The following is a 23,662-nucleotide window of genomic DNA, read 5'->3' on the forward strand; positions in this document are numbered from 1 at the left end:
TTTCTCAAAATCTGACATTTGCTTGAAAACGTATATCAGGGCCTTATGTGTTGTTTTTCTCAATGTTTCATATCGATGCTAACATCCCATGGTACTGAAGAAATCAGGGAGTTATCCTCATGGTCTGACCATCATTCTTCTCTCATAGAAAGGCAGGAACATAGAAAACAAGTGCAGGAGTAGGCCATTCGGCCCTTCGAGCCTGCACCACCATTCAATATGATCATTCAATTTCAGTATCCCATTCCTATTTTCTCTCCTCACCCCTTGATCCTTTTAACTGCAAGGGCCACATCCAACTCCTTCCCTCCTGAATATATCTAACAAACTGGCCCCAACAGCTTTCTGAGATAGAGAATTCCACAGATTCTCACCTTTCTGAGTGAAGAAACTTCCTCACCTCAGTCCTGAATGGTTTTCCCCTTAATCTTAGGCTATAACCCATTTTTCTAGACTTCCCTAACATCAGGAACATTCTTCCTGCATTTAGCCTGTCCAGTCTGATCAGGGGTTTATATATTTTTAGGATTTCCCCTCTCATTCTTCTAAGTTCCAGCGAGTACAAGCCCAGCTGATCCAGTCAGTCCTGCCATCCCGGGAATCAGTCTGGTGAACCTTCACTGAACTCCCTCAATAACAAGAATGTTTTTCCTTGATTAGGAGGCCAAAACTGCACACAATACTCAAGATGTGGCCTCACCACGGCTCTGTATAAGTGCAGGAGGACATCCCTACTCTAATACTCCAATCCTCTCACTATGAAGGCCAGCACTGTCTGCTACACCTCCATGCCAACCTTCAGCGACTGTTCCACCATGGCACCCGGGTCTCATTGCACCTTGCCTTTTCCTAAGCTGCCATCGTTCAGATAATAATCTGCCTCCCTGTTTTTGCAACCGAAGTGGATAACCTCACATTTATCCACATTATATTACATTTGCCAAGTATTTGCCCACTCAGCCAGTCTGTACAAGTCACTCTGCAGCCTCTTAGCATCCTCCTCACAGCACACACTGCCACCCTGCTTAGTGTCAACTACAAATTTGGAAATATTGCATTTAATTTCTTCATCCAAATGGTTAATGTATATTGTGAACAGTTGGGGTCCCAACATTGAACCCTGCGACATCTTACTTGTCACTGCTTTCCACTCTGAAAAAGACCTGTTTATTCCAACTCTCTGCCAACCAGTTTCCTGTCCACATCAATGCATTATCTCTGATACCGTGAGCTTTAATTTTCCTTAGTAATCTTTTGTGTGAAACCTTGTCAAAAGCCTCTTGAAAATTCAGATACACAACACCCACAGATTCACCCTTGTCCACTCTACTGGTCACATCCTCAAAAGATTCCAGAAGATTTTTCAGTCATTATTTCCCTTTAGTGATGGGTTGTGTCACCGCACATCCTTAATAATTCCCCACCACTGATGTCAGACGAATCAGCCTATAATTCCCTGTATTCTCTCCCCCTCCTTTTTTAAAAAGTAGGGTAACATTAGCTACCCTCCAGTCTGTTGGAACTCTTCCAGAGGCTGCAAAATGCTGGAAAATGATCATCAATGCACGCGATTTTCTAGGGCCACTTCCGCAAGTACACTGCAATGCAGATCATCAGGCCCTGGGGACTTAGTAGATTTTAATCCCAACAATTTTCCTATTACCTTTTCCTGGCTAATAAGGATTTCTTTTAGTTTCTCCTTCATATTTGACCCTCTGTCCCCTAATATTTTTAGAGTCATAGAGATGTACAGCATGGAAATAGACCCTTGTCCATGCTGACCAGATATCCCAACCCAATCTAGTCCCACCTGCCAGCACCCGGCCCTTATCCCTCCAAACCCTTCCTATTCATATACCCATCCAGAGGCCTTTTATATGTTGTAATCGTACTAGCCCCAACTACTTCCTCTGGCAGCGCATTCCATACATGTACCACCCTCTACATGATAAAGTTGTTCTTAGGTCTCTTTTATATCTTTCCCCTCTCACCCTAAGCCTATGCTCTATAGTTCTGGACTCCCCGACCCCAGGGAAAAGACTTTTCCTATCCATGCCCCTCATGGTTTTATAAATCTCTATAACGTCACCCCTCAGCCTCCAACACTCCAGGGAAAACAGCCCTAGCCTATTCAACCCCTCCCTATAGCTCAAATCCTCCAATCCTGGCAACATCCTTGTAAATCCTTTCTGAACCCTTTCAAGTTTCACAACATCATTCTGATAGGAAGGAGACAAGAATTGCATGCAATATTCCAACAGTGGCCTAACCAATGTCCTGTACAGCTACAACATGACCTCCCAACTCCTGCACTCTGTACTCTGACCAATAAAGGAAAGAATACCAAACGCCTTCTTTACTAACCTATCTACCTGCGACTCTACTTTCAAGGAGTTATGCACCTGCACTCTAAGGTCTCTTTGTTCAGCAGCACATCCTAGGACCATATCATTAAGTGTATAAGTCCTGCTAAGATTTGCTTTCCTAAAATGCAGCACCTCCCATTTATCTAAATTAAACTCCATCTGCCAGTTCTTAGCCCATTGGCCCATCTGAACAAGATCCCATTGTAATCTGAGGTAACCTTCTTCGCTGTCCACTACACCTCCAATTTTGGTGTCATTTGCACACTTACTAACTATACTTCTTATGTTCACATTCAAATAATTTATATAAATGATGAAAAGTAGTAGACCCAGCACCTATCCTTTTGGCACTCCACTGGTCACAGGTTTCCAGTCTGAAAAACAACCCTCCACCACCACCCTCTGTCTTCTACCTTTGAGCCAGTTCTGTACTCAAATAGCTAGTTCTCTCTCTATCCCATGAGATCTAACCTTGTTAACCAGTCTCCCATGGGGAACCTTGTTGAATGCCTTACTGAAGTCCATATAGATCACATTTACCACTTTGCCTTCATCAATCCTCTTTGTTACTTCTTCAAAAAACTCAATCAAGTTTGTGAGACATGATTTCCCACGCACAAAGCCATGTTGACTATCCCTAATCAGTTCTTGCCTTTCCAAATACATGTACATCCTGACCCTCAGGATTCCCTCCAACAACTTGCCCACCACCGACGTCAGGCTCACTGGTCTATAGTTCCTTGGCTTGTCCTTACCGCCCTTCTTAAACAGTGGCACCATGTTAGCCAATCTCTAGTCTTCCGGCTCCTCACTTGTGACTATCGATGATACAAATATCTCAGCAAGAGGCCCAGCAATCACTTCTCTAGCTTCCCACAGAGTTCTCGGGTAGACCTGATCAGGTCCTGGGGATTTATCCACTTTTATGCGTTTCAAGAGATCCAGCACGTCCTCCTCTGTAATACGGACATCTTTCAAGATGTCACCATCTATTTTCTTACATTCTGTATCTTCCATGTCCTTTTCCTTCGTAAATACTGATGTAAAATACTCATTTAGCATCTCCCCCATCTCCTGCAGCTTCACACAAAGGCCACCTTGCTGATCTTTGAGGGGCCCTATTCTCTCCCTAGTTACCCTTTTGTCCTTAACGTATTTGTAAAAACCCTTTCCTGAAGGTTATTTGCATCGTCCTTAGTGAAGACAGACCCAAAGTATTTGTTCAACCTGTCTGCCATCTCTTTCTTGTCTGTTATTAATTCACCTGATTCAAACTGCTCGGGACCTACATTTGTCTTCACCACTCTTTTGGATTTCACATATCTACAGAAGCTTTTGTAGTCAGTTTTTACAATTTCCCTAAGCTTAGTTCCATATTCTATTTTCCATTTCCAAATTAACCCCTTTATCCTCCTCTGCTGAATTTTAAATTTCTCCCAGTCCTCAGGTTTGTTCCTTTTTCTGGCTAATTCATATGCATCTCCTTTGGCTTTCACACTGTCTCTGATTTCCTTCGTGAGCCATAGTTGAGGCACCTTCTCTGTTTTACTCTTACACCTGACAGGAATGTACAATTATTGAAGTTCATCCACATGTTCTTTAAATATCCGCTGTTGCCTAACCCCTTAAGTATCCTTGTCCAGTTTATCCTAGCTAATGAATGCTTCATACGATCAAAGTTATCTTTCTTTAGGTTCCTGACCCTAGTTTTAGATGTAACTTTGTCACTCTCCACCGTAATAAAGAATTCTACCATATTACGGTCTCAATCAACAACATTAATAAACGGATTTGCTGGTTATTTGTTTAAGTTTTTTTGACAGTGCACAGAAAGATCCCTCAGCCCGTTGAGTCTGCACCGATCAGAGACAATCGCCAGGCTTTTCTCATTTCATTGTCACGGCACTTTGTGGGATGTCAGTGGTATGCCATAAGCTTCTCAAGATGTGATGGAGAACATTCATCCCAGACACTTAAATGCTGATCTGACAAACTTTGTTATAAGGAAGTTTCCAAGATAGCAAGTCTTGATAGAAATGAATACATAAGCTGTTATAAAAGTACTAAAGAACAAAAGGGAAGTGCAGCACAGGAACAGGCCCAACAGCTCTCCAAGCCTGTGCTAAATATCATGCCCTAACTAAACTAAAATACGAACCTTCTGCCCTTATTCAGTCCATATCCCTCTGTTCCCTCCCTATTCATGGAACCATCCAGATGCCTCTTAAATATCGCCAGTGTGTCTGCTTCCACCACCTCTGCTCACCGTGTGTTCCAGGCTCCGACCACTCTCTATGTGAAAAAGTCCCTTGTACATCTCCCTTAAACATTCCCTTTCTCACCTTGAACCTGTGCAAGGTTTTCTGCACTTACCTTTTCTTTGACAGATCGGCATCGGGCCAAGCCTGCACTACCTTTAAAGTTGGAGTAAGGCAAAGCCAGAATAGAATCAGGAAGCAGTTTTCACACAATAAAGGAAGCACGGGACTCTCACCCTTCAATGATGCTGAATGCTGGATCACTTGAAATTTTCAGGACTTAGATCAATAAATGTTTGTCAGTTAGGGATTGGATGGGATGTAAAAGAAATCGGAAAATCAAGGTGAAATTCACATCAATCGCAACCTTACTGAATGTTGGAACTGACTTAAGGAGATGTGTCACAATCTTATTTTCCTACAGTATTTGTTTTGCACATAACATTCTGCACAAAACGAATTATAAGCAAATGAAGATCAATGCAATCATAGAGCTGAAAAGAATTGTATATTTTATTAAGGTTCAAAACGATACAGAAAATGCAGCTAGATGTCTGGCTGTCTGCATGTGCTGTAAACATTCAAGTTGCAAAGAAGATCATATCTTTGCAGTTCTACTTTAAAGGTCAAAACAGGTTTAATGATATAAATTGTGAATTAAAAACAGAAAATCCTGAAATCATTCAGCGGTTCAGGCAGTTTCTGGATTAGGAGACTGCCCAATGTGGGCATTAGGAGAAAGTGAAATATAATGTGATAAGTTTATGGGATTCAGTAATTAAGAGAATTAATAATATTTCCTGTAAACAGGATGCAGTGTCTCAAATGGCATAGCTTTCCTGGTATAAGGGTGAGGGCTTCTCAAACTGGCTTAAACGAATATTGGAGGGGAAGGCAGAGGAACATAGATCATAGAACAATACAGCACAGAATGTTGTGCCAAATATTTGTCCTAGCTTAAGCACCTATCCATGTACCTATCCAATTGCCGCTTAAAGGTCAGCAATGATTCTGACTCTGCCAATCCCACAGGCAGCGCATTCCATGCCCCCACCACTCTCTGGGTAAAGAACCTACCCCTGACATCCCCCCCATACCTTCCACCCTTCACCTTAATCCCCCAACAACGCTGTCCCCAGATCCTATACCCCACTAGACCCTGACCTGTCATAGAACATAGAACATAGAACAATACAGCACAGAACAGGCCCTTCGGCCTACAATGTTGTGCCAAACATTTGTCCTAGCTTAAGCACCCATCCATGTACCTATCCAATTGTTGCTTAAAGGTCACCAATGATTCTGACTCTGCCGCTCCCACAGGCAGCGCATTCCATGCCCCCACCACTCTCTGGGTAAAGAACCTACCCCTGACATCCCCCCCATACCTTCTACCCTTCACCTTAAATTTATGTCCCCTTGTAACACTCTGTTGTACCCAGGGAAAAAGTCTCTCTATTCCCCTGATCATTTTATAAACCTCTATCAAGTCACCCCTCATCCTTCGCCGTTCCAATGAGAAAAGGCCTAGCACTCTCAACCTATCCTCGTACGACCTATTCTCCATTCCAGGCAACATCCTGGTAAATCTCCTCTGCACCCTCTCCAAAGCTTCTTTCCTAAAATGAGGTGACCAGAACTGCACACAGTACTCCAAATGTGGCCTTACCAAGGTCCTGTACAGCTGCAACATCACCTCACGACTCTTGAATTCAATCCCTCTGCTAATGAACACTAATATACCATAGGCCTTCTTACAAGCTCTATCCACCTGAGTGGCAACTTTCAAAGAGCTATGAACATAGACCCCAAGCTCCCTCTGCTCCTCCACCTTACTAAGAACCCTACCATTAACCCTGTATTCCGCATTCTTATTTGTCCTTCCAAAATGGACAACCTCACACTTGGCAAGGTTGAACTCCATCTGCCACTCCTCAGCCCAGCTCTGCATCATATCTAAGTTGAAACTTTATTGCTGGAACAGCACAGCAGGTCAGGCAGCATCCAGGGAACAGGAGATTCGACGCTGTGCCCGAAACGTCGAATCTCCTGTTCCCTGGATGCTGCCTGACCTGCTGTGCTGTTCCAGCAATAAAGTTTCAACTTTGATCTCCAGCATCTGCAGACCTCACTTTCTCCTCGAAGATCATATCTAAGTCCCTTTGCAGCTGACAACAGCCCTCCTCACTATCCACAACTCCACCAATCTTCATATCATCTGCAAATTTACTGACACACCCTTCAACTCCCTCTTCCAAGTCATTAATAAAAATTACAAACAGCAGAAGACTCAGAACTGATCCCTGCTGAACACCACTTGTAACTGGGCTCCAGGCTGAATATTTACCATATACCACCACTCTCTGACTTCGACCGGTTAGCCAGTTCTCTATCCAACTGGCCAAACTTCCCACTATCCCATGCCTCCTGACTTTCCGCATAAGCCTACCATGGGGAACCTTATCAAATGCCTTACTAAAATCCATGTACACTACATCCACTGCTCTACCCTCATCCACGTGCTTGGTCACGTCCTCAAAGAATTCAATAAGACTTGTAAGGCAAGACCTACCCCTCACAAATCCGTGCTGGCTGTCCCTAATCAAGCAGTGTCTTTCCAGACACTCATAAATCCTATCCCTCAGTACCCTTTCCATTACTTTGCCTACCACCGAAGTAAGACTAACAGGCCTGTAATTCTCGGGGTTATCCCTATTCCCTTTTTTGAACAGGGGCACAACATTTCCCACTCTCCAGTCCCCTGGTACCACCCCCGTTGACAGTGAAGACGAAAAGATCATTGCCAATGGCTCTGCAATTTCCTCTCTTGCTTCCCACATAATCCTAGGATATATCCCGCCAGGCCCGTGGGACTTGTCTATCCTCAAGTTTTTCAAAATGCCCAACACATCTTCCTTCCTAACAAGTATCTCCTCTAGCTTACCAGTCTGTTTCATACTCTCCACTTCAACAATATGGTCCCTCTCATTTGTAAATACTGAAGAAAAGTACTCATTCAAGACCTCTCCTATCTCTTCCGACTCAATACACAGTCTCCCACTACTGTCCTTGATTGGACCTACCCTCGTTCTCGTCATTCTCATGTTTCTCACATACTCATAAAAGGCCTTGGGGTTATCCTTGATCCTACCCGCCAAAGATTTTTCATGCCCTCTCTTAGCTCTCTGAATCCCTTTCTTCAGCTCCTTCCTGGCTATCCTGTATCCCTCCAACGCTCTGTCTGAACCTTGTTTCCTCAACCTTATGTAAGCCTCCTTCTTCCTCCTTACAAGACGTTCAACCTCCCTCGTCAACCAAGGTTCCCTCACATGACCTGACAGGTACATACATATCAAGGACACGTCATATCTGTTCCTTGAAAGAGTTCCACATTTCCACGACATCCTTCCCTGACAGCCTATGCTCCCAACTTATGCTCCTCAGATCTTGTCTTGCAGCATCATATTTACCCTTCATCCAATTGTAAGACCTACCCTGTTGCATGAACCTCTCTCCATAACCAAGGTGAAAGTCACAGAATTGTGGTCACCATCACCAAAATGCTCATCCACTAACAAGCCCATCACTTGTCCCAGTTCGTTACCAAGTACCAAATCCAATATGGTCTCCCCTCTGGTCGGACAATCTACATACTGAGTTAGAAAAGCTTCCTGTACACACTGCACAAACACCGCCCCATCCAATCTACTTGATCTAAAGAGCTTCCAATCAATATTTGGGAAGTTGAAATCACCCATGACTACTACCCTGTGGCTTCTGCACCTTTCCAAAATCTGTTTCCCAATCTGTTTCTCCACATCTCTGCTACTATTGGGGGCCTATAGTAAACACCCAACCAGGTGACTGCTCCTTTCCTATTTCTGACTTCAGCCCATACTACCTCCAAAGGCAGATCCCCCTCAAACTGCCTTTCTGCAGTCGTTATGCCATTTCTAATCAGCAACCCCACCCCCCCCCCCTCCTTTTTTACCACCCTCCCTAATCTTACTGAAACATCTGTAACCAAGAACCTCCAACAACCATTCCTGTCCCTCTTCTATCCACGTTTTCGTGATGGCCACAACATCTTAGTCCCAAGTACCGATCCACGCTTTAAGTTCACCCACCTTATTTCTGATACTTCTTGCATTGAAGTATACACACTTGAACCCATCTCTGTGTCCGCAAGTATTCCCTGTCAGTGCTACCTTCTCCACAGCCTTCCTACATTCTTGGACATCCTGAAAAACAGCTAATCTACTTGCTGGACTACAAGTCCGGATCCCACCCCCCTGCCAAATTAGTTTAAACCCCCGTCCCCCCGGAAGAGGGGAGAGACTAGAAGAACTACTCTGAGAATATCAAGATCAGTTGTTGAATTAAAGACATCAAAGGTTACAATCTCTGGATTATTACTGAGCTACATGTGCTGTGGCAGAGGGCTTAGAAGATTAGTAAAATGAACATGAAGTGGTCTGGGAAAGAGATGTTCCATTTATTGGGCCATTAACACCAGTACTGGAAAAGGAAAGAACTGTACTATTAAGAAAGACTCCATCTGTAATGGGCTACGATCAGGGTCTTAGTAGAAAAGATTAATAGTGCAATCACAAGTGATTTAACTGAGTAAGATGACAGGGATGGGATAGTGGAGTGGAGTGGAGTGTAATGGAGGTGATATATGTTTGGCATGTGAAGGCTGATTTGGAAAAATACTATAGATCGATGTTTCAATCTATCAAAAAAATTAGGTTTAGGTGCGGTAGATAAAAGGGATGTTAAAACACAGATTTATAGTCATACAGCATGGAAATAGACCATTTGGTGCACCCAAAACATACCAACCATAATCTCAAACTAAACTAGTCCTACCTGCCTGCACTTGGCCCATATCCCTACAAACATTTCTTATCTAAATGTCTTTAAATGTTGTAACTGTACCCGCATCCATCACTTCGTCTCGAAGTTCATTCCACACATGAATCACTCTCTGTGTAAAAAAATCGCCTCTCATATCTTTTTTAAATCTTTCTCATCTCACCTTAAAAATATGCCCCCAGTCTTAAAATTCCCCACCTGAGGGAAAAGACACCTGCCACTCATCTTACATAAACCCTTCATGATTTCATAAACATTTATAAGTTCACCTCTCAACCTTCTACATTCCAGTGAAAAAAGGTTCCAGCCTATCCAATCTCTCCTTATAATGCAAACCTTATATTCTCAGCAACAACCTGATCAATCTTTTCTGAACCCTCTCCAGTTTAATGATATCCTTTCTATTGCAGTCATGATTTGGAGATGCCGGTGTTGGACTGGAGTGTACAAAGTTAAAAATCACACACAACACCAGGCACAACCACCTGATGAAGGAGCAGCGCTCCAAAAGCTAGTGTGCTTCCAATTAAACCTGTTGGACTGTAATCTGGTGTTGTGTGATTTTTAACTTCCTATTGCAGGGAGACCAGAACTAGATGCAGTACTCTAGAAGAGGCCTCACCAACATCATTAACAACCTCAATATAATGTCCCAACTTTTATACTCAAAGGTCTGACCTCAGTGGTTCAAAAAGGAGTGAGAGATAAGAAAGTTTAGTAAAACCTTCGAGCAAAGGACATTCTTAAGGTCTGTGGTGTTTATACATGCACAGAGTATAAGGACAAACACCTGATGAAGGAACAGCTCTCCAAAAGCTAGTGCTTCCAATTAAAACTGTTGGACTATAACTTGGTGTTGTGTAACTTTTAACACAGTATTAAATGGATTGTGGGAGGAAACTGGAGCACCCAGAGGAAACCCACACAGACAGTAGACACAAAATCAAATTGGTGGACATAACATGGTCTCCATTACAGAAACACAGCTGCAAGATGGTCAAGACTCTAATATGGTCCACGAGAAAGAGAAGTAGGTAGAGGGGGAGCATAAATGATTAAGGAATTTAATGATTTATGAGACAGAATTATTTAAGAACTTGCGAATGCATAAACATGTATTGAATCATGGTCATCATATGATTGAGTTTTACCTAGTGTTTGTAAGGGAGAAACAGCGACTCAGTTTCTGAGTTTAGATGAGATTGATTTCATTGTAGTGTGTCAAACTTTTGCAGTAAATGGTGAACCACAAGGATCTGTCTTGGGACTTTATCTATTTGCCATTAACAACTTACATGATGGATAGAATGGCAGATACCCGATGATACAAGACAGATGGCTTTGTAAGCTTTGAAAATGGAAGCAGAAAGTTACAAAGAAACATTAAAAGATTAATTAACTATGTAAAGCTATGGCAAATTGATTTTATTGTAGCAAATTGAGGTTATGCACTTTCGATCTAAAATGATAATGAACAAATTGTTTCCAACATGGTGAAAAGCTGGAGTTTTGGGAATCTACATGCATAGATCATTAGATTGTCATGGACTGATACAGAAAATAATCAAATATTAGAATATTGGAACTATTAGAATGCTGTTTTTATCTCCAGATAACTAAAATGTGAGAAGGTAGAAATGTTGTTTCAGAACTAGAAGGAGGTAGACATTAGGCATCAGGTATATGAAGCTCAGATTTCAACATTCTCAGTGATGGAGACGGATATCTGGATTGCAACAAATCCTCTTCAGGAATCTTTCCATATGGGCAAAGATGACTTCTGAACGGTTTTCAGCTCACACACTTTGCTGAGATGAGTTGCTAAGAAAGAGGAAGGGAGCAATGGGCTGTGGCTCTTTAGGGAGGTGTCAAAATCTCCCTCATTCAAGTCAAAAACACAATTGTCTTATTCCATCCTCAAACTCAAACTGATAACCTCTCTCTGAATGTCCTCCAGACGGATTGAATCCATCTAAGCTTCCATCTCCTTGCAAGTGCAACGTTGTTGCTGGTATATCCAGTGCTGTGTCATTGTGTCCTTTGTTTGAAAGGTAAATATTTATTTATATCAATCTACATAATCTTTAAAAACACATATTTGGATTCCATTTCCTCACGAAACTGTTTAGACAGATTATTTCCTTTGGAACAGTAAATTGAAAATACATTAAAAGTGTTAGTCATTTTAATACTGGTTTCAACAGAGAGAAAATAGTCAACAACATTCTTCCTGAAAAAGGTTAGGTGTAACATTGTCTAAGAATGATGACCCTGGTTCAATTCACGCCTCAGGCAACTGTCTGTGTGGGTTTCCTCTGGGTGCTCCAGTTTCCTCCCACAGTCCAAAAAATGTGCAGGTGAGGTGAATTGGCCGTGCTAAATTGTCCCATAATGTTAGGTGTAGGGGAATGGATCTGGGTGGGTTGCTCTTCAGACGGTTGGTGTGGACTTGTTGGGCTGAAGGGCCTGTTTCCACACTATAAGTAATCTAAAAAAAATGATTATTGTTGTCAAGTATTCTCTCATTACGGACAATACTTTCCATTGTGCTGTGTGGCACTATCACTGTGCTACATGGAGTGGATTCAGAATACCTCCAGCAAAATTAGGCAACTATATAGTCATATACGACACCCCCCGTGAGGCATTCCCAGATTGAGGCAGATGAGCACTACAATCAAACACAATCACCATCACTCCTCAAAGAATGAGTGTGTTATGCAACATGAGGAGGAGGAGGTTATAAATCCGAATGAGCCTTTCATGGATGCCAAGACCATGGAAAGACAAGCAAGGGATATCAGGGACATCCTGAGCTACTTGGTTTCCCCACAGCATTCCATTGCCAGGCAACTATTTCCCTCTTGCAGTATAGATGTAGCCCTGCAATCCTCCCTTGCTGAGTAAATTCGGCAATATATGCCCTCCACAACCTGGAATAGAACAGGGAAAGGGGGCTTTGCAACATGCACGCTGTTAGTGAGAGGTGGTACCACAAACATCTCAGATGTCCATGGAAATTAATGTAACAGCCTAACTTGCCTAATTCTTCAGGGGCAGCACTATCTTTCAAGTGCTTTGAATGCAACTGCATACCGACTGAGAGTGAAGTGGGCATATATTCTTTAGAATGTGTGTGCATGTGCCCAGCTGTGTGACAGGTTTGACCACACGGCATCAACATCGACTTCACTAGTTTCTAAATCTCCCTTCCCGCCACCTCATCCCAGATCCAACCCTCCAACTCAGCACTGCCTTCTTGAATTGTCCTACTGTCTATCTTCCTTCCAACCATCCACTCCAACCTCCTCACCGACCCATCACAATCACCCCCACGTGCATTCACCTATCTCCTTCCCACCTACCTCCTACCCTTCTATTTATCTCTCAGCCCCCTTCCCCCACCCCACATTCCTAATGAAGGTATTATGCCCAAAACATTGACTCTCCTGTTCCTTGGATGCTGCCTGATTGCTGTGCTTTTCCAGCATCACACCTTTCGACTCTGACTCTCCAGCATTTGCAGTCCTCACTTTTTCCTAGTCACTGTGACAGGTTCCAACAAGTGTCAGCACTAGGAGCAGTTACAGAAAACAAATTATTCTATGTGTGTTTTAACAAATGAGACTTGCTGGGGAAAAAAACAGCGGCACCACCCTTAGCATCTATGCTTTACTGAAATGTATTTTTCTACAGTTATCTTTAGCTGGAACACTGACATCAGCAGCTGAAGGTGGTCTGCTCCATATTATTCCTCATTGCATTTGATGACTGTGGTGGCTTTCTTCTGAAGCCTCAGTGCATTACAGGTTCCAGCCTGCTGCAGATCACCCTTGGCCATGGAGATTCTGGGCATCAATGGTGAAGGGATAAGGAGACACTGTTATTCCTTGAGGTACCATGAAATGAAGGCCCTATGACAGCTGGCACACATTCCTCCTCCATTTGATTGTGGCGCCTCCCTGTCTCTTACGAGGCAAGGTCTCTTGGAGTGAGGTCCAGAGCCCTGAATCCCTCTCACCCAGCCATTGCTGCACTGAGCCCATGGTTCGATGATGGCATGCTCAACCAGACTCAGCCTGACAGTCATTCAGCCTCTCTAAGGATGAAACCAACTGCTCAAGTCTTGGACTACGGCCAAATACATAGCTTGCATGGAGTCTTCCACACTCCACAGAGGGCATACACACTTCCATGCATCCCCGCCATATTTGCCTACTGGCTCTGTTTCATGTCTCTGCAGGCCTCCTGTGGCCATGACACCAGGCCTATCATTATCAGCAGGACTCTGATCCCTGGCAGTGCCTCCGATCGTTCAGGGGAACCAGCTGTCACATTCTGCCACAGTGCAAGGACTATTCGTGGCCTACTCCCCAGATGGTGCTTCTGAATCTCCCCGGGACCACTCCCTGGACCATGTAGGTGTAACCATGCTGGCAGAGGTAGATGATGAGGCAGGTGACAGTGCATCCTCTGGGTCACTCGCTCCCAGATGGGGTCCTTAGTCTTCTCACATTGTTGAACCTATTTTCCGGATGGGAATGGCTTGTAGTGGAAAACAAAAGGAACCATGTTGGGAATCATTGAAGTTTGAACTCTTCACATGTCAACCTTTGCATCCATATGCCACCACTAAAATGGTTGCCACTTTTATTTTATAGCTGTCTGGTATGGCCTATTGAAATTGTTACTTGACTACTGACCCAGATAATATCCTAAGGATCTGGGTTCAAATCCTGCTGTGGCAGCGAGTGGAAATTTCAATTCAATTAAGAGTCCAGTGAAATCATTGCCTTTTTGGAAGGAAACCGCCATCCTTGCTTAGGCAGCCTGTGTATGACTCCTGACCCACAACAACGGGTTTGACTCTTAACTGAAATAGGAGAAAGTGAGGTCTGCAGATGCTGGAGATCAAAGTTGAAACTTTATTGCTGGAACAGCACAGCAGGTCAGGCAGCATCCAGGGAACAGGAGATTCGACGTTTCGGGCACAGGCCCTTCTTCAGGAATGAGCAGAGAGTGTTCAGCAGGAGAAGATAAAAGGTAGGGAGGAGGGACTTGGAGGAGGGGCGTTGGAAATGTGATAGGTGGAAAGAGGTCAAGGTGAGGGTGATAGGTCGGAGTAGGATGGAGGTGGAGAGGTCAAGAAGAAGACTGCAGGTCAGGAAGGCGGTGCCGGGCTGGAGGGATTCGGCTGAGACAAGGTGGGGGGAGGGGGGATGAAGAAACTGGTGAAGTCCAAGTTCATCCCCTGTGGTTGGAGGGTTCCCAGTCGGAAGATAAGACGCTCCTCCTCCGACCGTCGCGTTGTTGTGGTTTGGCGGTGGATGAGTCCAATGACCTGCATATCCTCGGTGGAGTGGGAGGGGGAGTTGAAATGCTGTGCTACAGGTTGGTTGGGTTGGTTCGTCCGGGTGGCCCAGAGGTGCTCTCTGAATCGCTCCGCAAGTAGGCGGCCTGTCTCCCCAATATAGAGGAGGCCACACCGGCTGCAGCGGATGCAGTAGATGATGTGGGTGGAGGTGCAGGTGAATCTGTGGCGGATATGGAAGTTTCCTTTGGGGCCTTGGAGGGAGGTGAGGGGGGAGGTGTGGGCGCAAGTGTTGCACCTCCTGCGTTTGCAAGGGAAGGTGCCGGGAGTGGAGGTTGGGTCGGTGGGGGGTGTGGATCTGACAAGGGAGTCGCGGAGGGAGTGGTCTCTACGGAAAGCTGATAGGGGAGGGGAGGGAAATATATCCTTGGTGCTGGGGTCTGTTTGGAGGTGGCGGAAGTGACGGCGGATGATGCGCTGTACATGGAGATTGGTGGGGTGGTAGGTGAGGACCAGTGGGGTTCTGTCCTGGTGGCGGTTGGAGGGGCGGGGCTCAAGGGCGGAGGAGCGGGAAGTGGAGGAGATGCGGTGGAGGGCACCGTCGACCACGTCGGGGGGGAAATTGCGGTCCTTGAAGAAGGAGGCCATCTGTGTTGTACGTATTTTGAACTGGTCCTCCTGGGAGCAGATGCGGCGGAGACGAAGGAATTGGGAGAATGGGATGGCGTTTTTACAGGGGGCAGGATGGGAGGAGGTGTAGTCCAGGTAGCTGTGGGAGTCGGTAGGTTTGTAGTAGATGTCCGTGTTGATTCGGTCGCCTGAGATAGAAACAGAAAGGTCTAGGAAGGGGAGGGAGGAGTCCGAGACTGTCCAGGTATGTATTATGAGTCCACTTACAGAACATGGACTGTTGTGGTTCAATAAGACAGCTCGCAACCATCTTCCCAAGGGCAATTAGGGCGTGGGCATTAAATGCCAGCCCAGCCAGTGATGCCCATATTCCATGAATGATTTTTGTTTTTAATATGATATGCTGGTGACAAAATTCCAGCCTGTAAGTGCTTGTGCATTTCTATACATTCACATGTTCCATGGGGTGAAAAGTTCAAATATATTGCACTTTTCTTTTCCCTTTCGCTCTTGTTAAAATGTCAAATCAATGCATCGTAATGTTACTAATCAAGTGCTCAGTGTATTCCAAGTTCCTAATCCTTTCTAGTGGACTGCTGATTACAAAATGCAATACAACATTTAGTTGAGCAATTGCTTCAAATATGGTTAAGAAATAACTATTTCCTCAATGAAATTGCTTCTGTGTTCACCCCCAAGCAGCTGAAAGACATCAAATAATATTGCAGTGTTAGTAATTTGCATAAATTGTATTATTATGGGAGAATTCTGATCTTCTGCAATCTCTCAACAACTTGAGACTACACAAACGCTACAATTAAGGAGGGAAAAGTTTGCATTCTGATTTCAGGACCAAACTATTAAGTTGATTTCAACATATAACAGAATCATTTACGGCTGACTTTAAATGGTCCTATCACCACATGCATCTGTGGCACTATAGGAAGCAAGACTAAATTCATTCTTACTAGTCTAATTTGTAATGAAACAAAAGATCAGTTTCCACGATTTATAGCTTATCGTTAAATATGTCTAAAGGAAAGTTTTGCACTTGAGATTATTCTGGAAATGTATTTTTTTTAAAAAAATAGTTTATTATTCTGTTCTGAAAATTGTGTCACTTTGTTGAGGTCAAGATAAATTATTCTTCATGCTAAGCACATTGTGCAGGCTGCACATGAGAAGAAAGACATTTTTCATGGTCTTATCTGTTAATTTTCAGACCATGATTTTTAAAAAAAATAAACAAAGTTATGCAAGTGTGTTGCTTTAAACAAGTCACTCGACGTTTGTATGCAAAGTTTAGAGTGCAATAAAAAAGCTACAATCCCAAAGTTAAGGGACTGCTGTGCATCAATATAGTCCAATAATTTATTTAAAAATATAAAGTACAAGGTTAGATTCCTCATCCCTCAGGAAAATGTCAATAATTTTCCTGTAGGATGAGGAATCTAACCTTGTACTTTATATGTCAATAATTTTCCTGTGATAGTGAAACATAAACGTTGTCTGGCATAGCACAGATCAAGGGAAATGTGCAAACTGTTGGAACATATTCACTGAGCTGGGAAGTTGATTTCCAGATGGTTCCTCCCCTTTCTAAGTGACATCTTCAGTGCTTTAGAGCCTCCTGTGAAGTGTTGCTATACTATATCTTCTGGAATCTATTTGGTTCCATTCCTGCTGCTTCTGGTTGCCAGTTTCAGTCATTCATTGTAGTGGCTGGTATATTGGATCTAGGTGTTTGTGTTTGTTGATGGAGTCCATGGATGAGTGTCATGCTCTAGAAAGTTTCTGACTGTTCTCCGTTTAGCTTGTTCTATTATCGTTGTGTTGCCCCATTCGAACACCAGCTAGCCACTAAATGCCACGACCAGCTGACTCTAGTATCCATGTACACAGAGGACAAGGAACACAAATTTGACTGGGACAACACAATGATCACAGGACAAGCTAAACAGAGGACAGCCAAAGAATTTTGAGAATCATGGCACTCAAACACAGGCTCCATCAACAAACACATTGACCTAGACCCAGTATACCGACCACTACAACGACCGACTGGAACCAGCAACCGGAAGCAGTGATAACAGAACCAAATAGATTCCAGAAGACACAGTACAGCAGCGCTTCACAGGAGGTTCCAAAGCACTGAAGCTGTCACCAAGACAAGGGATGAAATATCTGCAAATCAACTTCCCAGCTCGGCGAGCTTACCCAAACCATGGCAACTGGCATCCAAGCTACAAATCTTTACGCAAACATTGATGGAACATACTTAAGGAATGATGTAGATTAAAAGAGCTTTTTTATGATTTCAAGTTTAGATCAGGTTGGCAAAACATGAGACTGGGATGCATGATTCAGTGTCTGCAGAATTTAGATTGTGAGCATTTCCACAGCATATTGTTGCCTGTGAGAATTATTATATATTACAACTATATTCTGGCAATAGTTGTCCAGTGAAGCAGCATCACTTAAAGACATACAAATTCAACCTGTCATATGGTCCATGCACTAAAATTACCAAAACTCCCAGTTCATTAACTTGTTGAGAGATAGCCACTTCTGCCTATTGGAGGGCTTGAGGGGCAGCCCCAAAAGAAATAGATGTCAGGGAATTCTTGCCCCTCCATGGGATTAACTTAATTATTGGTTAGATTGAAGAAGTACAATGGAATGAAAATCTGTGCATTTCTGCAATTCCCCCAAATTGCCATTTGAATTTGGTCATCTGAGGTCAATACAAAACAATTCGTAAGTAGAATTAATGACATCTTTAGCACAAACCTATAGCAAATCTTGGAAGTCTTCCACCTTCCACACTCCACCAAGCACATCTTTAATGACCGTGTGGAAGAGGCAGTACAAAAAAGACACACTAATCTCAACTTGCTCCTGCAGCTCATACAAATTCAATGCAGCAACTGGGCTAACATTCTAATTCCTGCATCTCTGCTTCTGATGGAATCATAGAGTCATAGAATTATACAATAAGAAAACAGACACTTCAAACCAACTCGTGCATGCTGACTGATATCCTAAATAAATCTAGTCCCATTTGCCAGCATTTGGCCCATATCCCTCTAAACCCTTCATATCCATATACCCATCCAGATGCTTTTTAAATGATGCAATTGTACCAGCCTTCACCACTTTCTCTGGCAGCTCATTCCATACACGCACCATTCTCTGTGTGAAAAAGTTGCTCCTCAGGTCCATTTTAAACCTTTCCTCTCTCACCATAAACCTATGCTGTCTAAAGACCTTCAGGTCAGGGAGCATCCAAGGAGCAGGAGAATCGACGTTTTGGGCATGAGCCCTTCTTCAGGAATGTGGAGAGTGTGCCAAGCAGGCTAAGATAAAAGGTAGGGAGGAGGGACTTGGGGGAGGGGCGTTGGGAATACGATAGGTGGAAGGAGGTTAAGGTGAGGGTGATAGGCCGGAGAAGGGGTGGGAGCGGAGAGGTCAGGAAGAAGATTGTGGGTTAGGAAGGTGGTGCTGAGTTCGAGGGTTAGGACTGAGACAAGTTGGGATGGGAAAATGAGGAAACTGGAGAAATCTGAGTTCATTGAAAAGGGCGGTGCAGGGTTGTGGGACTATGAGGTTGGAGGCGGTGGATGGGAAATCCCCTGAGGTGATGAGGTTATGGATGGTCTGGGAGATGATGGTTTGGTGGTGGAAGATGGGGTCATGGTCAAGGGGGCAGTAGGAGGAGGTGTCCACGAGCTGGCGTTTAGCCTCAGCGGTGTAAAGGTCGGTGCGCCAAACTACTACCGTGCCTCCCTTGTCTGCCGGTTTGATAGTGAGGTTGGGGTTGGAACGGAGGGAGTGGAGGGCTGCACGTTCCAAGGGTGAGAGGTTGGAGTGGGTGAGAGGGTTGGAGAGGTTGAGGCGGTTAATGTCGCGGCGGCACTTGGCTATGAAGAGATCGAGGGCAGGTAAGAGGCCAGCACGGGGTGTCCAGGTGGATGGGGTGTGCTGGAGATGGGAGAAGGAGCCGTCAGAGGGTGGGTGAGAATCCTGGTTGAAGAAGTAGGCGCGGAGGCGAAGGTGGCGGAAGAATTGTTTGATGTCTCGTCGCGTGTTGAACTCGTTAATCCGAGAGCGTAGGGGAATGAAGGTGAGGCCTCTGCCGAGGACTGATCTTTCATCCTCAGAGAGGGGGAGTTCTGGAGGGATGGTGAAAACACGGCAAGGCTGGGAAATAGGACCTTTCTTGAAACGGATGGTGCGGGGTTGTTTTTTTGAAACGGGCGGTGCGGGGTTGTTTTTCTAGCAAGATATTTTCAGCTCTGATCTCCAGCATCAGCAGTCCTCACTTTCTCCTGTCTAAAGACCTTGTCTATTCACCCTATCCATGCCCCCCATGATTTTATAAACCTCTATAAAGTCACCCCTCAGCCTCTGATGCTTCAGGGATAAAAGAAAAGCCCCAAGCTATTCAGCTCTCCCTCCCAACAACATCCTTGTAAATCTTTTCCAAACCCTTTCAAATTGAACAACATTGTTCCTACAGCAGAGGGACCAAAATTGAATGCAGCATTCCAAAGGTGTTCTCTCCAATGTCCTGTACAGCCGCGACATGACCTCCCAACCCCTGTACTCATTGAAAGCAAGTGTGCCAAACGTCTTCTCAATCACCCTGTCTACCTGTGACTACTTTCAAGGAACTATTAACCCCAGGGTCCCTTTGTTCGGCAACATTTCCCAGGGCCCTATCATTAATTGCCTTACCAAAATGCAACACCTTGAACACGAGAAGTGGTTTGTTGGATTTCACTTTTATGTTTTTATTATGTGAGTTCATGACCCAACACATCACTGCTGTCTCTTTCTCCATTTAAAAATGCTTCACAATTAAAAGAAAATCTCATGTTTGCCTTTTCTCTTTAAGAGGATTGTAGAAGACATGCAAAAAGGTCAAGTGTTTTTAAGGGAGATGGAAAGCTGAAGTCTGCAAAAGTTATCAAGAGACTGGATATAAAAATGGCAAATGGAATTTAATTCAGAGAAGTAAGAGGCAATTTACAATAAATTATCAGAGGATCTTGGGAGTGCATATTCACAGATAAGTGGACAGGTATGTCATGCTGAATCTTATATTTGTTTGCTTAACCATGAGATGTGTCCAGTTTTTTGAGCAGTCTCTTACTGAGAGGCAGAATGAGATTTCTCACCATACCTTTGGCAAACATCCCTCATTAGTTACCCCTTCTTTAACATCTGGTGCAATTGCATTTTGATAACCCACGTCACTATGTCCCAATAAGATGCCACCCACTGTATGGTAAAACTCTTTGTTTAATTGAACGTAAGAGCAGGAAGATTGTGCTCACTGTATAACGCGCTAGTTAGGCCATTGGCAGAGTACTGTCTATAGTCTGCTCACCTAACAATGAGAGGATGGTAAAGAGGGTAAAGGAAATTTATGAAGATGTTACCAGTGCTGGAAAAATGAAGTTATGCTGGAAGTTTGGAAAGGCTGGGAATAATTTATGTGGAACAGTGTAGTGGAAAGTGCAGTTAAAGTGCATTAAATTATAAGTCACCTTGGCAGAATGGATGGGCAGTGTATTTTTCAGCTGACGATGTGGAGGTGCCAGTGCTGGACTGGGATGGACAAGATCAGAAGTCACACAACACCAGATTCTAGTCCACCAGGTTTACTAGAAGTCACAAGCTTTAGAGTGCTGCTCCTTGGTCAGGTGAAGTTTTGCAGGCTTCTTGTGGCCATCCAGACTTCAGACTTTACCTGACCAAAGAGCAGTGCTCTGAAAGCTTGTGATTTCTCATAAACCTGTTGGACTGTAACCTAGTGTTGTGTGACTTCTGACTTATTTTTCTGTCCACTAAGAAATCAATAACCAGGAGGCTTACATTTAAAGTAATCGGGTATAGAGATTGAAGAGAACTATTTCCAACCAGAGGTTGATGGAGTGTGTACCTCTGAAAGTGTAGTTGATGCAAAAACCCTGATGGCATTTAACAAACTGTGCTGTGCAATTGAAGAGTCATAGCCTGTTCCAGCCCAAAAGATGGACAGTGTAATTCACTTGGATAATTATTTTTTGGTTAGCACCAGTACAATAGGCTAAATGCCGTTCTCTGTGCTCAATTTCTACAATTCTGTGATCTCAGAATCAGTCGATTGTACTATTTCTCTGGGTTTCTGCAGATCTCCTGCCAACATTTAGAGTGGATAATTAAGAGGAATCCAGTTTTATATCTTTAATACCTTTACCATAATGGATTCCACACATTACTCTAACTGTAGCCTAACTAATGCTTTGTGCAGATTGATCATTAATTCTCTGCTTTTGTACTCTATAACCCTTTCTAAAACATCTTTGTTATTTTTCAACCTTTTCATGGCTTTATCTGTTTCAACTCACTCTGTCAGGAAGATATGCATATCTTCAAATGATACCAACAATGAGAGGTTATTAGTATGAAGAAAGACTTGAAAAATCTGGTATTCTTTTGCTCAAACAACAAAGTGAGTTTACAGGAATTAAAATGGGTGAATGGTGAATACTTCCACTGGTTTGCAAATCAATAATGAGGAAGTAGACATTAAGTACTGTAGTAAAGATGTCATTTCAAAAACATTTGCACAGGTGGATTATTAACCCAATGATGCTTTTGAGGTCACTGTGCAGACAATGGCTAGAGAATAGAACCTCAACTCATCAATCAGGAATTAAACTAGCATTGGAGCTGGACGTGCTGTACTTCAAACCTCATGATTGTACTTTCATCAAGGGACTGAATTAAACTATTTCTGTATTGGTGGTTAATCCACAATACCAGGGCAGCAAGTTAAAAGCCCACCCCATAGGCATTTTTAAAAGGAATATGATAAAAATTGAAATGCAGGGACTTTGCAAAATATGTAGTAGTTATGGAGTTATTGGAAATCTAAATTAAAAGCAGAAAATTCTGGAAAGAAATTCAAGCTGTTCAGGCAGAAACTGAGTAGAAAGTATAACATAATTCACATTCTTAAAAAAACATAATTGATTTGAAATGACGGGCAGAATCTTATACGGGTTTAAGTGATGTGGGCTACAGTGAGACTTGTGACAGAATCATGAGAGAATGCCAGCGAGGCCTATCGTGGCATCAGGGATACCTCATTACATCTTTCATACATTTGTAGATTACCAAGATAAGGGGGGGTTATTGTTTGTTAAATGCCTAGTGATCACCACAACTTGCCACAATAATATTCAGCTTTCTATCTTACCAAACACTTTGAGCAAGCTAATCATTGAGAATTGACAACTTCAACTCACTGCTTGCTCTGAATAATCTCCATGTTGGAAACCGGGCACGTTCCGTTGGCATTGGCTACACTTGCCCCATTGGCATCTGACATGTCCGAGCATCTAAGACCTCTCGTGGCACATCACCAATCCACTTACAGGATATTTCTGCATTTCAGTCTGCAACAAGGGGCACAGTGACAGTGACAACTATCATTGCAATACTGCAGCAAGGACACTGAGTGCTCAGGGATAGGCAGCCAGCTCATTGGTTCAGCCAGGCTGTATCGCTGGACTGTTCACTTGCTCTCATGCTCACTCACTCTGAGTTGAGAGTATGGAACTGGAAAAACACAGCAGGTCAGGCAGCGTCTGAGGAGCAGGAAAATCGATGTTTTGGGCATAAGCCCTTCATCAGGAATGAGGCTTGTGTGCCGGGGGGGGTCCTACCTCAAAGCTCATTGCATCTCTCCATCTCTGCTTTGCATTGTCTTTCTTTTTTTTTACACTTTGCCTTCTCACCCAGAGATACCAGTCTCACACCACAGCTGTCTTGCCATGCCATAGTGCAGACACAAAGCTGGAGCCTTATCATAGTTGTGAGCAATCATCAGACAAGTCAAGGAGATACCCATCACTCAGGAGTCCCAGCAGCCAAGAAAGTCAAAAGCAACATCCAATACCAGCCCATGGGGTTGGATATGCTCAGTCAGCTGTTTGGAGTGGTCAGCATCAGGATGTTTTCCACATAAGGAATTTCGGGCTGCTTACCACTTGTAATGATTATTTCTGCCCTATAGTGGCCTGCTTCCCTTTGGGAGAAAGTCAGAACTGCAGACGCTGGAGGTCAGAGTCAATAAGTGTGGTGCTGGAAAAGCGCAGCCAGACAGGCAGCTTCCGAGGAGGAGGAGAGTTGACGTTTAGGACATAAGTTCTTCATCAGGAACTTTG

The sequence above is a fragment of the Chiloscyllium plagiosum genome, unplaced genomic scaffold (assembly GCF_037043375.1).
Source record: "Chiloscyllium plagiosum isolate Xiang-an unplaced genomic scaffold, Cpla_swu_hap1 HiC_scaffold_3, whole genome shotgun sequence".
Taxonomy (NCBI): Eukaryota; Metazoa; Chordata; class Chondrichthyes; order Orectolobiformes; family Hemiscylliidae; genus Chiloscyllium; species Chiloscyllium plagiosum.